Below are 13,217 nucleotides of genomic sequence, written 5' to 3'. Positions count from 1 at the left end.
ATATTGGCAAATATTAAAGGAAAAGCAGCATCAGTGAATACGCCAATGCCTGAGAGAGTTCACTCCATTACAACAGGAGACAGAACTACCTAAAATAATTGAAACTGCATATGCAGAGTTAGGTAGAGACAGTCTGGGAGCTAGACCTCTAATACCCCAACTAATGGAGAGTTCAGATAAAGAACAGGCAAAACAAGCAACAGCTTCTTCACAGATGAATTGAGACAATAATAAACAAAAAACAGATCTCACTAAAGGGGAAGGTCTCCTCAACAGGAGCCCCCAGCAAGGAGATATAATCTTTGAAATAGAGAAAACATTAAAAACCCTGACAGGTATCAGAATACGGATACTCGTTCCTCTCGTTCCTTTCAGGGGTCAACAAAAAACTCAGAGAGGGAAGGAGAGTCATATCAAAGACAAGAAGAGCTTACAAAGTCCAGAGACAAGCAACACACTTCAGACTATGCTTCAAAGAAAGAAAAAAATCTAAAGTAAAACCTCAATTTGGAAAGAAGAAGGTAGCAGGTCTCAAATAAGACATTCCCAGAATATTGAGGACTCAGCTACTGAATGAGGAATGGGCTCTGACGTTGCTAGACAGTGTGGCAGAAGTAACAATAGCTCACCAGAACCTGATGGAATTTTTCTGGTGACAGCGGAGTTCAGTGAGTATATCACGGTGGAAACACCTGATACCATGGTGAGTGTCCCACACAAGTTACAAGAAATAACACTCCAAATAGAGGGGGCCAAGCTGAGACAAGTTAAGGGTCTCTTCTGGGAGAACCTGACTTCTGGCTATGACATCCTATTAGTGGAAAGAGATTGGGCGCCTACTATTGTCATGGAATGTCCAAAGGGGGAAACTGTAATTTTTCTAGCTTTTCCGACCTAGTACCCGCACACCTAAGACATACATACGCGAGTGGGCGCTAGCCCTTGCTCCAGCATTATACAACAACCACATAGGGTGGGATGAAAAGTCACCTCACCATGTTATTCTGATAAAAACAAACCCAACTACACAAAGACAGTATCCCATAAAACAGGAAGCTAAAAAACAGGTTAGGGAGATCTTAGATCAACTGGAATACCAAGGTGTAATTGAACCATGCGTCTTATTGATGAATCATCATTTGTTTCCAGTAAAAAAACCTGAGAATTCATATAATTTAGTTTTAGATTATAGACACTTTATCTCGTGCACAAAAATATTTGCAGTTCAGAATGTACACAGTGCGCACTGATGAATAACATTGTGCAGAAAAAATACAAAACAATACTAGATATCTCAAATGGATTTTTATGCCAAAACATAGCACCTGAAAGCAGATATTTGACAGCCTTCTCAGCACTAGGGTCACAGGGTCAATCTTGTCGACTCCCCAAAGGGTATAAGAATAGCCCAGTTTATTCTCAAGAAGGGTAACACTGATACTACAGAATTTGGATGAAGAAACATTATCCTATGTAGATAATATATATCTGACGGATGATGACTTAGAGGAACATTTAACCAGGGTAAGCACCATTATTTGGGGGTTTGCCTCTGAGGGCTACACATTTAACTTTAAAAAATCAAAGATAGACCACCTCAATGCTCTATTTTTGGGATATGAGCTTTCAAGTGAAGGCAAAAGCCTGGCAGCCCATTTTTTAGAAAAATGTGCACTGCTACAACCTCCAAAATCATTAAACAATTTACAGTTCATACTCAATTTTTGAATTTTGGCAGAACATACATTTTGGATCATGCAGAGAGAGTAAAACCTTTCTACGAGCTAATAAGACCTGACTTTTCAGTAAGACAATGGATACAGAAACACACGAATATTCTTCATCCCTAAAAGCTGATATGATATAATCAAAACACTTACAGGCACGCGTAAACGTACGCAGCCTGGTGAACTGCGTAGTCGCAGGTCAATCTGGGTACACTTACTTAACATTTAATGAAGGTGAAACAGTACCAATTGCATATAAATTGCATTTGAACAGCAACACAGAAATATGTTTTGCTTCTACAGAAAAAACTCTGACAGCAGTACAGACTACGGTAGTGCGAGAAAGAGCACTGGCTCAGGGGGAAGGAGTAATTTTCATGACCCTGATGCCGGCCTTAGAGGCAGCCACAAAGGCAAGTGTCCCAAATGCAAAAGAGTTACATCCAAGATGGATCCAAAGGGCTAATTCTCTCACAGCAACATATGTAGAATACAGATATTACCCTAGTTTAAAAACATAAGCATTCCTGCAATATGAACAAGAATATCCTCTACCAAATGAAATAAGGCCTCCGGATCTGTACGAATACATTTTTTATACTGACAGATCTGCATAACCTGCCACAGGGAGTACACAACAATACAGTGCAGCATGCTCTATTGTAAAAGGAAAGATGCAAGACAGCAAGTTCTGTCCAAATTGTACAAACACACAGTCTCTCGTAGACTGCACAGCTCAGTTGGCAGAATTAAAAGCACTACTTCTGGCACTGATAAACACAGATTCAGAAGTCCCCACACTAATAGTGTGTGATTCGGTTTACTGTGTCCAGTCATACAACAAATAACTCCACTATTAAGGACCAAATGGTTTCAGAGATTCAAAAGGTGGCACAATTAAACATAGAAAACTATGGGAACAGGTAGCAGAGTTGAAGAACGAACTACCAAGAGCTCACGTGATACACACTCTGAGTCATCAACGTGATGGCGTTCACGTTGAAGGGAATTCATTGGCTGATGAAGCCGCGTAGGGGGCAGTACGCACTGCGTTTGTAACTACAATCACCTGTTCAAAAACAAGGGTAGACGGTACCACATTGATAGCTGTGATTGCATCACGTAACAACAGCAAAGCACTACCTCAAAGTTTTCCACTCAAGTACTCCTGCAAGTTAGATGCAAACAAAGTTCCATTTCCTCAGATTCCTGGGGTGGGGGATAGAGTAATACCAAGCATGGATCACAGGTTAGGTTTATTCTTGGCTGCACACAAGGGTCTGGGTGCTGCTCACACAGGAGTTACGGCAACAGTTTGGTTACAGAAACAACACTATTAGTGGCCAGGATTTTAACAAAGCAGGCCAAAAACCTTGTCTAAAAGTGCGAGATCTGTAAATAGATAAAAGGGTCCACTGTGGCACGTCACCTTGGCACGTCCAACGCAAACACCATTATTAATATCAGACAGAACACTTGCATGCATTTACCTGGACCCCTGTGGCCCCTTACAATCTGATGGGGCTTAGAAGTATATCATGGTTGCAGTGGATTCCTGTTCAAGATTCTTATGGGTATGGCCTCTGCTCTCATTTGATGCCCGAACTGTTATAAAAGATTTGCGAGTCTTCATAGGGACATACGCATTTGACGCATTACATTCTGACCGCGGGCCTGCGTTCAGCTCTAGGGGTTACAAGGCAGCCTTTGGACGTTTGCGTGTAGCATTGCGGTACTCCTTGCCATACCATCCAGAGGAAAATTCGGTTGTGGAAAGGAAAAACTGGGACATAAAGCAATCTTTAACAGCTAGGGTATTAGGCTCAGGTGGTAGTTGGGTCAATCACCTATATGGAGTCCAGCGGGCCCTTAACAACCAGCCAAGAAGCTCTTTGGGAGGTGCAACTCCATACAAAGTCCTCTTTGGGACAGGAATGTGGGTACCTGATCTTGATTGTTAAGGCACAGTGGCGGATGAAAAACCGTTTGCCATCAATAAACGTTTGACTGATTTACAGGATCGTAATGATTCCAGAGCCTTCTTAAGTAACGTTGAGTCAAAGGAAGCCATCCCTGGGGAAGTCAAATCAGCCACGGCAAGACCTGCCTGGATCCCTAAGGTTGGGGATCTGGTCAGAGAAAAGATTGTGGACATGAAATAATTTGGGCCATCCTATGAAAAGCCTGTACCTGTCCTGTCCATTGAAGGATCTAGAACTGTACTTTAACGCCTCTTGCAGGAAAAGAAAAGAGATTTGTCTCAATTGATCTGATCAAACCACACTATTTAGCCGATACTAAATAGTAGGCCTCATGGCATCCTGATTATCCGACATCCTCTTCTCGCTACAATACAGGAAGTACAAACAGAAAGACTCATAACATTTGAAGAGCCATCTTTACAAAGCAACGGAATCAATAACAATGCAATGGAACTAGTTCCCCTTGACACAAACTCTCAAAATCAAAGTGAAAGACAAACTTCAAGTCAACCTAATATGGATATCTATGTCAACATTCCTCTTCAAGAGCAATCCACAAGTTCAACAACACCTGCTGAGCTACCAAAGAGAGATCGTACAGCATCTGGCTATTTCATAGACTTTGATACCTTTTCATTGGATCCAAGTGAACCTGCAATGACGCCTGCCCAAATTTCTCGCAAACAACTAATCAAGGACTTTTTTTTACTTTCTTAGAAAAACTTATTTTGTATCACCTTGGCTAGAGCTTTGAATAATCACTGGTGTACTATTTCTTCTCTTTTGTATTGGATTTGTAATTGTCTTCCACTTACTTATCATTGGAACTTATCTTCAACAGAGCTCTGCAACGTCAAAAGTACATTTCATTTTAAAACCTCATGTTTCATCTCATCGTGAACAAAGAGACTTGTCCTTCGTAAACATTTCAGTGGTTCCTCTACCGGCTGATATAGTGTGCAACAAAGTAAATTTTTATTATTTTGAACCGACTGAGCTCTTAAAAATTCTCATTTATTTAAAATTTCATTGAACGATATCATTATCTCCAGTAATTTTTCTGATGATTGGGATTTTTAAACTGTTAATAATTTATTGTGGAACAATCTGCTGCATTTTATAGCACTGAAATGTTATTGGATAGATCAGATTTTGTCAAACTTTCTTGTTACTAACAATATGGTCATCATTTCTTGCAGAAATCTAACAAGCCCAGAAATGTTTTCACATACATCCAGTGGGAACATTGCCCTACATCACCGAAAAGTAGCTCAAAAACTTTTGCACAGAAATTCTCATATTTTTCACAGGTTTAACATTTCTGATCCAACCTCATAATACTATAAGGTTGCCCCAATATCTGCACAGAAAAATGTTTTAACTAAGACCAAACAGATTTACTCTGCCTCCTTCATCACCATCTGTCTGAACAGGGTTTTGAGTTTTGGATGGACACTGTAGAGTCAAAATCAATCTTGAGCTTCTAGGGACTGGCAAGTCCAGAGGACAGAAGCATGGTTAGAGCATGCGTCATTCCACAGTAGATGATTTTTCTGAATGACACAGTGCAACAGACTTCCTGTCTTGGAATACCCATGATCAAGGAATTGAACACACCTCAAATTCCAACATCTTTAAATACCAAGGGGAATTTTACACCAGAAAGAGGGCTAAGTAGGATAACATATTGCAATACAATAGATCAGACCCCAATTGGAAGGGATTGTTGGTTTGGCCTACTGACACAAACAAAGGCCATGAAAGATTCAGGGATACTACCGAAGGGTTTAGTATCCACAGACCAGACCCACGTTATGTACAACGGGAAAATCCCGGTGGTAGTGACATTATACAGTGTTGGGAAGTTGTTCTTTGATTGGCTAAAAACCTAAACACTACCACAGGTAAAACAACACTTATCCCTACTCTCAGAGGATGTGGACCTATGAGATTTTGTATTAGGCCCCAGAAAATCACATCAGAAGCACTTTTGTATGCTGTCTATAACAAAATTTGGAAAATCTCTCAACAAGAAGCTGCAGAGAGGTTAAGAGCCGTAGATAGAATTAACCTAGAAACGGTGTTACCTGTGGTTGGCAATGGCATGACAACATTACCATCCAGGATATATTCACTGGGCAACATTGTATCTTCTGCTATCGAAGTAATAGAACAGGATTTTTCCACATTGCTACACGGACAGTCACAGTTATGTTCTATTATTTTGTTAAGCTGGACGCTGCAGTCATTGCGTGCCGGATGTGTGCCTTGGATTTTTATCAACTGTACATCATTACTTTCTGCATTCAATCTAACAGAAAGACATATGGAAACAGCACAGAGGGGAGCGGAATATACAATGCTAAGTACTGAAAAGCTGGATAGGTTACCCTTTACTGTGGCAGAATCACCGTCCACCGAATGGTTAATCCATGACCATATAATAGTACCGGTCGCAACTTTCCAGTTTCAATATTGCCTAGATCAACAACAGGCAGGCAGATATGAAAAGATGGGTAAGGAACTCATCAGGGAATCCTGGGATTTACCATACCGATTTTGATGCAGGAGTGGGAACATGGAAGTGCTTCTAAGGCTAACTAACAACGAGAACGCTTTAAGTGGATCTCCCATATGCCAGGATATTATGCTACACTGGGCTTGTAATACGTCTGTGGCAAACCTGTCCTGTCACTTGAAAGGTACCCTTGCAGCCAGGATTAATCCGGGATTCAGGCTTCTCTCGAGTGGGAGTTACTTGATGCTATATGAACACGGTTGTTGTGGGATTCTTCCGGGTATCGCATATCTAGTAACCGTGAGCTCCAGGTTACTTGCTGTATGCAAGTATTGTTTCCACCAACACATACAGGCAGGTAGGCGCCGCTATGGCTTCCGCTAAATGTTTCCTTTATACTGTTTGATACTCTGAGCAGAATGATTTACAGCAAACCGTGCCCTTAACCTCCGCCCGGGAGACTTTTGATCTCCAGATCGCAAGGTCCTCGGCAGAGATACAGGCACTTATACGCTGAAACTGCCCCATTCCATTTCATAGAAATGGTAAGTCGTATCTTCAACATGTCTGATACATCGGTTTATGTGCACCTATTTAAGACCATAGGTTCAGGAATGTTAAGCACCTTTAAGACCGTCCTCGGAGGTATACCAAACTTTATACACTCCGTCTTTTGAAGCATTATTGGAGGGCTTCATCTGATCCTGTTTCCAATAGCAGGAATCCTGATTGTTACCTTTCTGCTATTCAATGGACGTCAAAGCCACCAAGGAGATAGCAACAGCACTCCTGGAACGCAAATACCGTGAATGCATGGAACAACATCTGGGCACACCGCGCCTACGGGAACTGAGCGCCTCTTGTTTCCTGTCATTTAGACCAGTCTGAATGGACTGTGTCCTACCTGTTCTCCGATAACTGTTCTGCAAAGAAGAATGCGCGTTGGACCTCTGTCTGACACTTCCATTGGTTGCGCCACCAGACGATGATGCTCTACTGGACCGGATACCGGCCCATGTTCTGCAGTGTCCTCAGCGCATTTCGATGTTGTTTGCAGCATTTTTAGAGCCACTACATGTAGTTTCTGCTCCTGTTGATATGGACACCGGCTGCTCCAACACTCAGGCCTCGGATATGGCACAGGCTGCCCCGGCATCTGCTGCGGCTTAGTTTCTTGGAATCACAGCAGGACCATCATCTCCTGCATAATAACTGTGTATAAAGTTCATTCTCGACGTCATCCTAAGTCCGAAACTGGCACAGCAAGGTAGAACCCCTGGGGATACCTTAGGGTATATAAACATCACATATTGCTGAGATAGCAGAGGAGATCACAACTTCCATGCCGACACACTGACGAAAGACGCTGAGGTTCCTGCATGCAGATACTCCAGCTCGCAGTGGTCTGACATCCCTGGCGGGGTGTTCAGCTTGAAACCAGAACGCGGTCCCACAGTCTCACATCAGGTAATGGGGTTGGCTTTATCCAAGAGGGATTCTTGGCTTTACACCTACTCACATGCTAGGTACACTTAGGTACATATAGTTAGGGTGCATCGTAGGAGTACGCACTTTACTGCCATATATTTTATATACTTGCCTGTATTTATGATTTTAGTAAAATGGTAGAAACCTAACATCTGTTTACTTTCTTAGTGATGCTACTCATTTTTCTATGCTACTGCATACTGGTGATTTCAGTGCACTTATTTGACGCTAGAATAACAACTGTTCAATAAATAATTATTGAAAACGTCCCAATCGTTTATTCTGTATATCTCTCTGAGAGCAAGTGAGCATGAGTGATGAGCAAAAAGTAAGTTACTGTTTCCACGGTCCTGAGGGATCAGATGGGTCTGGTCATTTCACAAAAGGGAATACATCAAATGCTTTACTGAATGTTTCCCAATGTAAAGTTACAAGACTCTGATTTTCTCTGCCTCTCAAATAATACCCCCAGGTGGCCCGCGGTGCCAGCAAGAACATACGTATTCACATACATTTGCGACAGTGCACCCAAAGGTAGGACTGGCAGCTCTGAACTTTATGTTAATGGGTGGGGGGATGTCTTGCTAGGTCAGGATCAACAGCTAGGGGAGAGATGAATATTCCGGGCTTCAGTAGCAATCTGGTTTCATTTTCATTTTCCCTTTGCCAGTGTGATGTTTAAGCCAAGAGGTGAGTTGATGTGGCATACTCAGGAGGAGATGGTCTTCAGTTACTGCAAGAGTGTGGGGCACTGCTTTCCATTAACAACTCTGTTCATGATCACCAGTCGAGCTAATCTCACTTTTTCTATATTCATCACAATACTGGATATTCCTAATTGTTGATAATGTTTTCATATATCATTCGATAAATGCATATGTTCCACAGTCATGCATCAGCATCACCAAATACGGCAGTAAGGAAAATAGAGAAATATTTTTCGTGCAGAGCGAAATGGCATCCATACGGAAGGGGACAAAGAAATAAAAAAAAAAAGATCGTTAGCAAGATGTTCAGAAGCACACAACTAACTTAAAATGAATTGTAATTAAAACATGTACAGTTACGTTCATTGTTCTTTTTATTTTCACAGATTTCTTTTTTTATTATTAACTTTGTTTTTTTTTATTTGTTTTTTGGGGGGGAAAATAGCACCTTCATATAATCCACCACTGTTCGCAATGCAAGTACAACCTAATTGTAAAATAATCATTGTTGCCTTCTTTCTATGATATTCTTTCCTTCCGCACGTGTGGCAGCTCGGCGGGGTCACCTACAGAGCAAAATCAAAATTGACAAGTTGGGACAGGATGGGCTGTGCTGAAGTATCTTCTGTTTAGCCCAATGTTCTTCCCTCTTCATTTATCCCCTTTTCGCCGGGCTGGGTCTTGTGTCCTGTATATGGAGAAAGGAAAGGTATATACATCTGTTGTGCTGTCATTCCTGGGGTACATGTTGATGGGATGGGAAAGGGAAAACCGAAAAGGGACAGGATGTGTTGGGTTGGAAGGAGACATGATAGGACGAAAAATTAAGCATGCATTAGGAGCAAAAAAAAAAAGACAAATATATATGTGGGAATCTAGCATAATGCTTCCTCTTTTAGAAATAAAACCACATTTGGAAAATCCCCTACCATCCCATTAAAATAAACACGTCGATTTTTGTATATTTTCTAGTTTGAGAATTTTTAAAAAGAAATCATAATCTATGTATTTGTTTGATGCATATTTGTTTATTTATGTGTGTTGTTTTGAAGTTCAAATAATAACAATTGCTTAGGCTGAGGTCCCTACCGTCCAGTAATGGTTCGGTAGATATCCACAGAAGTCAAAAGGTTAAGAGCAGCTGACCTAAGCAGTGCTTAAACCACCTTCCAAACGGATGGCTTGGATTGGAATAGAGATTCTCAAGGGCACACACTTCTTCCATAAAGGTCATCCCAATTGGCCTTAACCTTTTCATGATTAGTCCCACCATAACAAAGCCTGAGATATGAACTTGGGTACCACCATGGCCCTACAGGCTTATAAAAGCATAGGTAAGAACAAGCCCTACTGCTTACTATTACAGGTAATAAGACCAGACATGAAGGCTTTAATGAACCATACTTTAGTTTGATATTATATGGACATTTTAAGCCATTCATTGTTCATGGTGACTCAATCAAATTGTAATTATACACATAAAATAAATACTTTTGCTGCTGGAACCAACAAACACAATAGCCCCCTTTTTTAGGTCGGTCATCTGCCACAACCTTTTGATTTTATTAAAATTATATGTATACTACATTTATAAGGGTTTGCAGCCAACCATTTTCATTCATTGGTCGGTTTAGTGTGTCATTCAGATATTTCTTGGGAAAAAGGCCTAAAGATGGGTGATTTGAGAAGATTCTGGCGCTCACTAAACGATCCCACAATATATTTGATTTTCTCCTATCTTGGTTGAGGTGCTCTAAAAAGGTGGGGAGATTCACCCAAATCCCCCCAATTTTTGATCCAAGATCAGAGGGCAAAACAATCTAGCCTCAAGCACACGCCACAATATATGTCAGAGGTAAAAAACGTATATTCATCCACAACAGTGATATCCTGATGATCATTTTATTTTTTGCCCTACTACTTCATTTTTAGCCTTAGAACCCACACGTGTTTTGTCGCTGAGGGGCATATTGCATGACTTCTTCAGGGCTGTCCGGCCAATATAGTATAAATCCTGGCTTTATCATTAGTACCAGTTGTTCTTCCATGCCGGATAAAATCAATAAATCGTCCACAGGCGCCACCACTTTTCCTCTTATGTTTAATCCTTCTTATGACGTCTCACGAAATTTGTACTTTTGAAATTATAAACTGAACTATCTGTCCTTCACCGCTCTGACCTCGGCATTCTCTTTCGCAAGACTCATAAGGATTAAAAAGAAGAGAAAAGTGGTGATGTCTGTCGATGACTTATGGATTTTATCCAGGACAGAAGTACAACCGAGACTTAGGAGTAATACCAGGATTTACACTATATTGGGCAGACAGCCCTGAGGAAGTCATGGGGTTCGCACCACAGTAACATAACAAGCGTTGGTTCTAAGGCTAAAAACGAAGAAGAGGCCAGATTGTTCTTCTGTCCACTACATCTTATGGGTCAGCATCTTCAGTCATTTGATAAATGCTCTGTGAGTGACCGCATTTTACCCTTTCAATTGGAGCACATCCAAAGGCAAAGTGATTTCCATCAGTGCCAGTAAATGCAATGTCAATGAGCCCTTTTAGAGACCAAAAAATAGTATTGCTTTTAGCCACAATTCTTTGTTTCTTAGAATCACGAGGGCCTGCCAGATTCCCCAACAATAACGTTTTGCAAAAAGCAGGACAAAACAAGACAAGCATTGGCAAAGACAAAAAACTGCCACCCAACACTAGACCAATTGGCTTTTCTACTTGTTTCCATGGTACATCGCACACCCTTTTTTCTCACTCCCTTTCAGGTGATGACCAGGATGATGACGAATAGTTCTGGACTAGTTCTGAGAAAGAAGGGCCATGTATAAGAGGCCTTGCAACACTTTTATGCCGCTGTTGCATCACTTTTTTGTGATGCACGGGTGGCGTAAAAAATGCACCATGCTGCGCCCTATTTACAAACCGATGCATCTAAAGAGGTAGAGTTGAGTAACTTTTGCGACACACTCCTGCAATGCGTCATTACTGCGCCTACAGATACATCAGAAATACTGACTTATCTGTAACTCCTTACGACCTGGAGCCCCGTACATTAAATATGGCATATCTATTGTGTCGCAAGGAGGGCACAGTGAAAACTGTTGCATCGCTGTTTTCATGCAGCGATGCAACAGTTTTCATAAATGAGGCTCAAAATGTTTTGCTTAACTAAGCGCAACTACAGTAAACCCAGATATAATAACATGAAACTGCTCATTTTCACGCCCATGTTTCATTCAATATGTATCATTCACATGTCTGAAGGTCAAGGGCTCAGTGCACTATGTTCCTGTAACTGAGAATGTGAAAAAGTCCTAAAGTGACATATCCTATATTTCCATAAGTGCTTTAAATGATACGTTTTAGCATGTTTTTTTTTACCCTAGTGCGGATGTGCACTACACCCCAGCCTTCTTCACTTGAGCTCATGGAGGAGGAATCTGGCACAGATTTACAGCCATGACGCAGGCACGGATTCATCTTTTTTCTCTTCTGGGAAGGGTTATACTTGGGAATGGGCCTTTCTGCCACCTCAGTCCTATCCGCCACTGGGGTTCCACCCTGCGAAAGGAGGCCCCAGATTGTCAGTCAGGCACTTACATACACACAGTCCATATACTGATTATTTACGAAGCACATACTAAATTTTGAATTTATGAATTACTGCAGGAAACGTTCAATACTGTGCTGGACGATTCCCCGCCTTTGCAGAATCGGCTGGTCGAGCTACTTCTGCTTCAGAGATAACTAGGCGTGGATGAAATTTAAATTACGCCAGCGTGATCAGCATCATTCTGGGGTTTTCACATTATGTTTGTTACGTGGTCATGTAATTACAAGGCATTGACTGTAACAAGTTACCACAAATGTGCAATTCGCGCTCAGAAATGTTAGTGAACACACAGGAAAGGCAGAACACAAGCAGCTTTTTTTCACATGATTTTATTGCAATGCGTCCTTGCACCATAAATTGACACGAGTCACATTTAGTGCTAAAATATAGCACAAAATAATGCATTTGCATTTCGCATAGTTCCTGTTGGAAGCCGGAGTCAAGTCCTACAGTTCCACATCATTTTGCCATCATTTTGCGCAATAAGCGCAAAAAAATTAAGAAAGTTTCCCACCTCCCCTAGAAAAACTATGGATGAGACATTCTGCTGGAGGATTATCCATTGATGGAAGAACACCCAACAGAAAATTTGACACTTTCGGCAAGCATTACAGGATTTTCTATTACCACCCAACTCTAAGTCAGTGCTTTGGTGATATTAATAATCATCTCAAAGACATCCATTCTTCTAAACTGCATAGGGTTAAATTAAGCTTTGCCCCTAACTTGTTATCTGCATGTTATACATGCATCTTTTGAGGAAGCACTCAGACCAACGAACTATGGGCCATATTATCAAGAAAGGGCGATACATTATCACCGCTTTTATCGGCAGGAAACTGCTGCTAAAGCGGCAATAATGGGCTTGATAATATGACCTTGTAAATTCCCATTGAAGCCCAGGTGAACACCAGAACCTGGGCTTCTATGGGAATTCACAAGGGCATATTATCAAGCCCATTATCGGCGCTTTAGCAGCAGTTTCCTGACGATAAAAGCGGCGATAATGTATTTCTTGATAAAATGGCCCTATGAGAGCAAATTATGAGCCATCTGAAAGCTAACCATGCACATTTAGTACCAGAGTGCACAAAGACGGGGTGTTTCTGAGGCAGACTACTGCTTTGGAAAGGCTGCTAGGACTGGGGCATAGTTTAGCATTCATAC

The sequence above is a fragment of the Lissotriton vulgaris genome, chromosome 10 (genome assembly GCF_964263255.1).
Source record: "Lissotriton vulgaris chromosome 10, aLisVul1.2, whole genome shotgun sequence".
In the NCBI taxonomy this organism is placed as follows: Eukaryota; Metazoa; Chordata; class Amphibia; order Caudata; family Salamandridae; genus Lissotriton; species Lissotriton vulgaris.
This window is presented reverse-complemented; position numbering follows the sequence as displayed.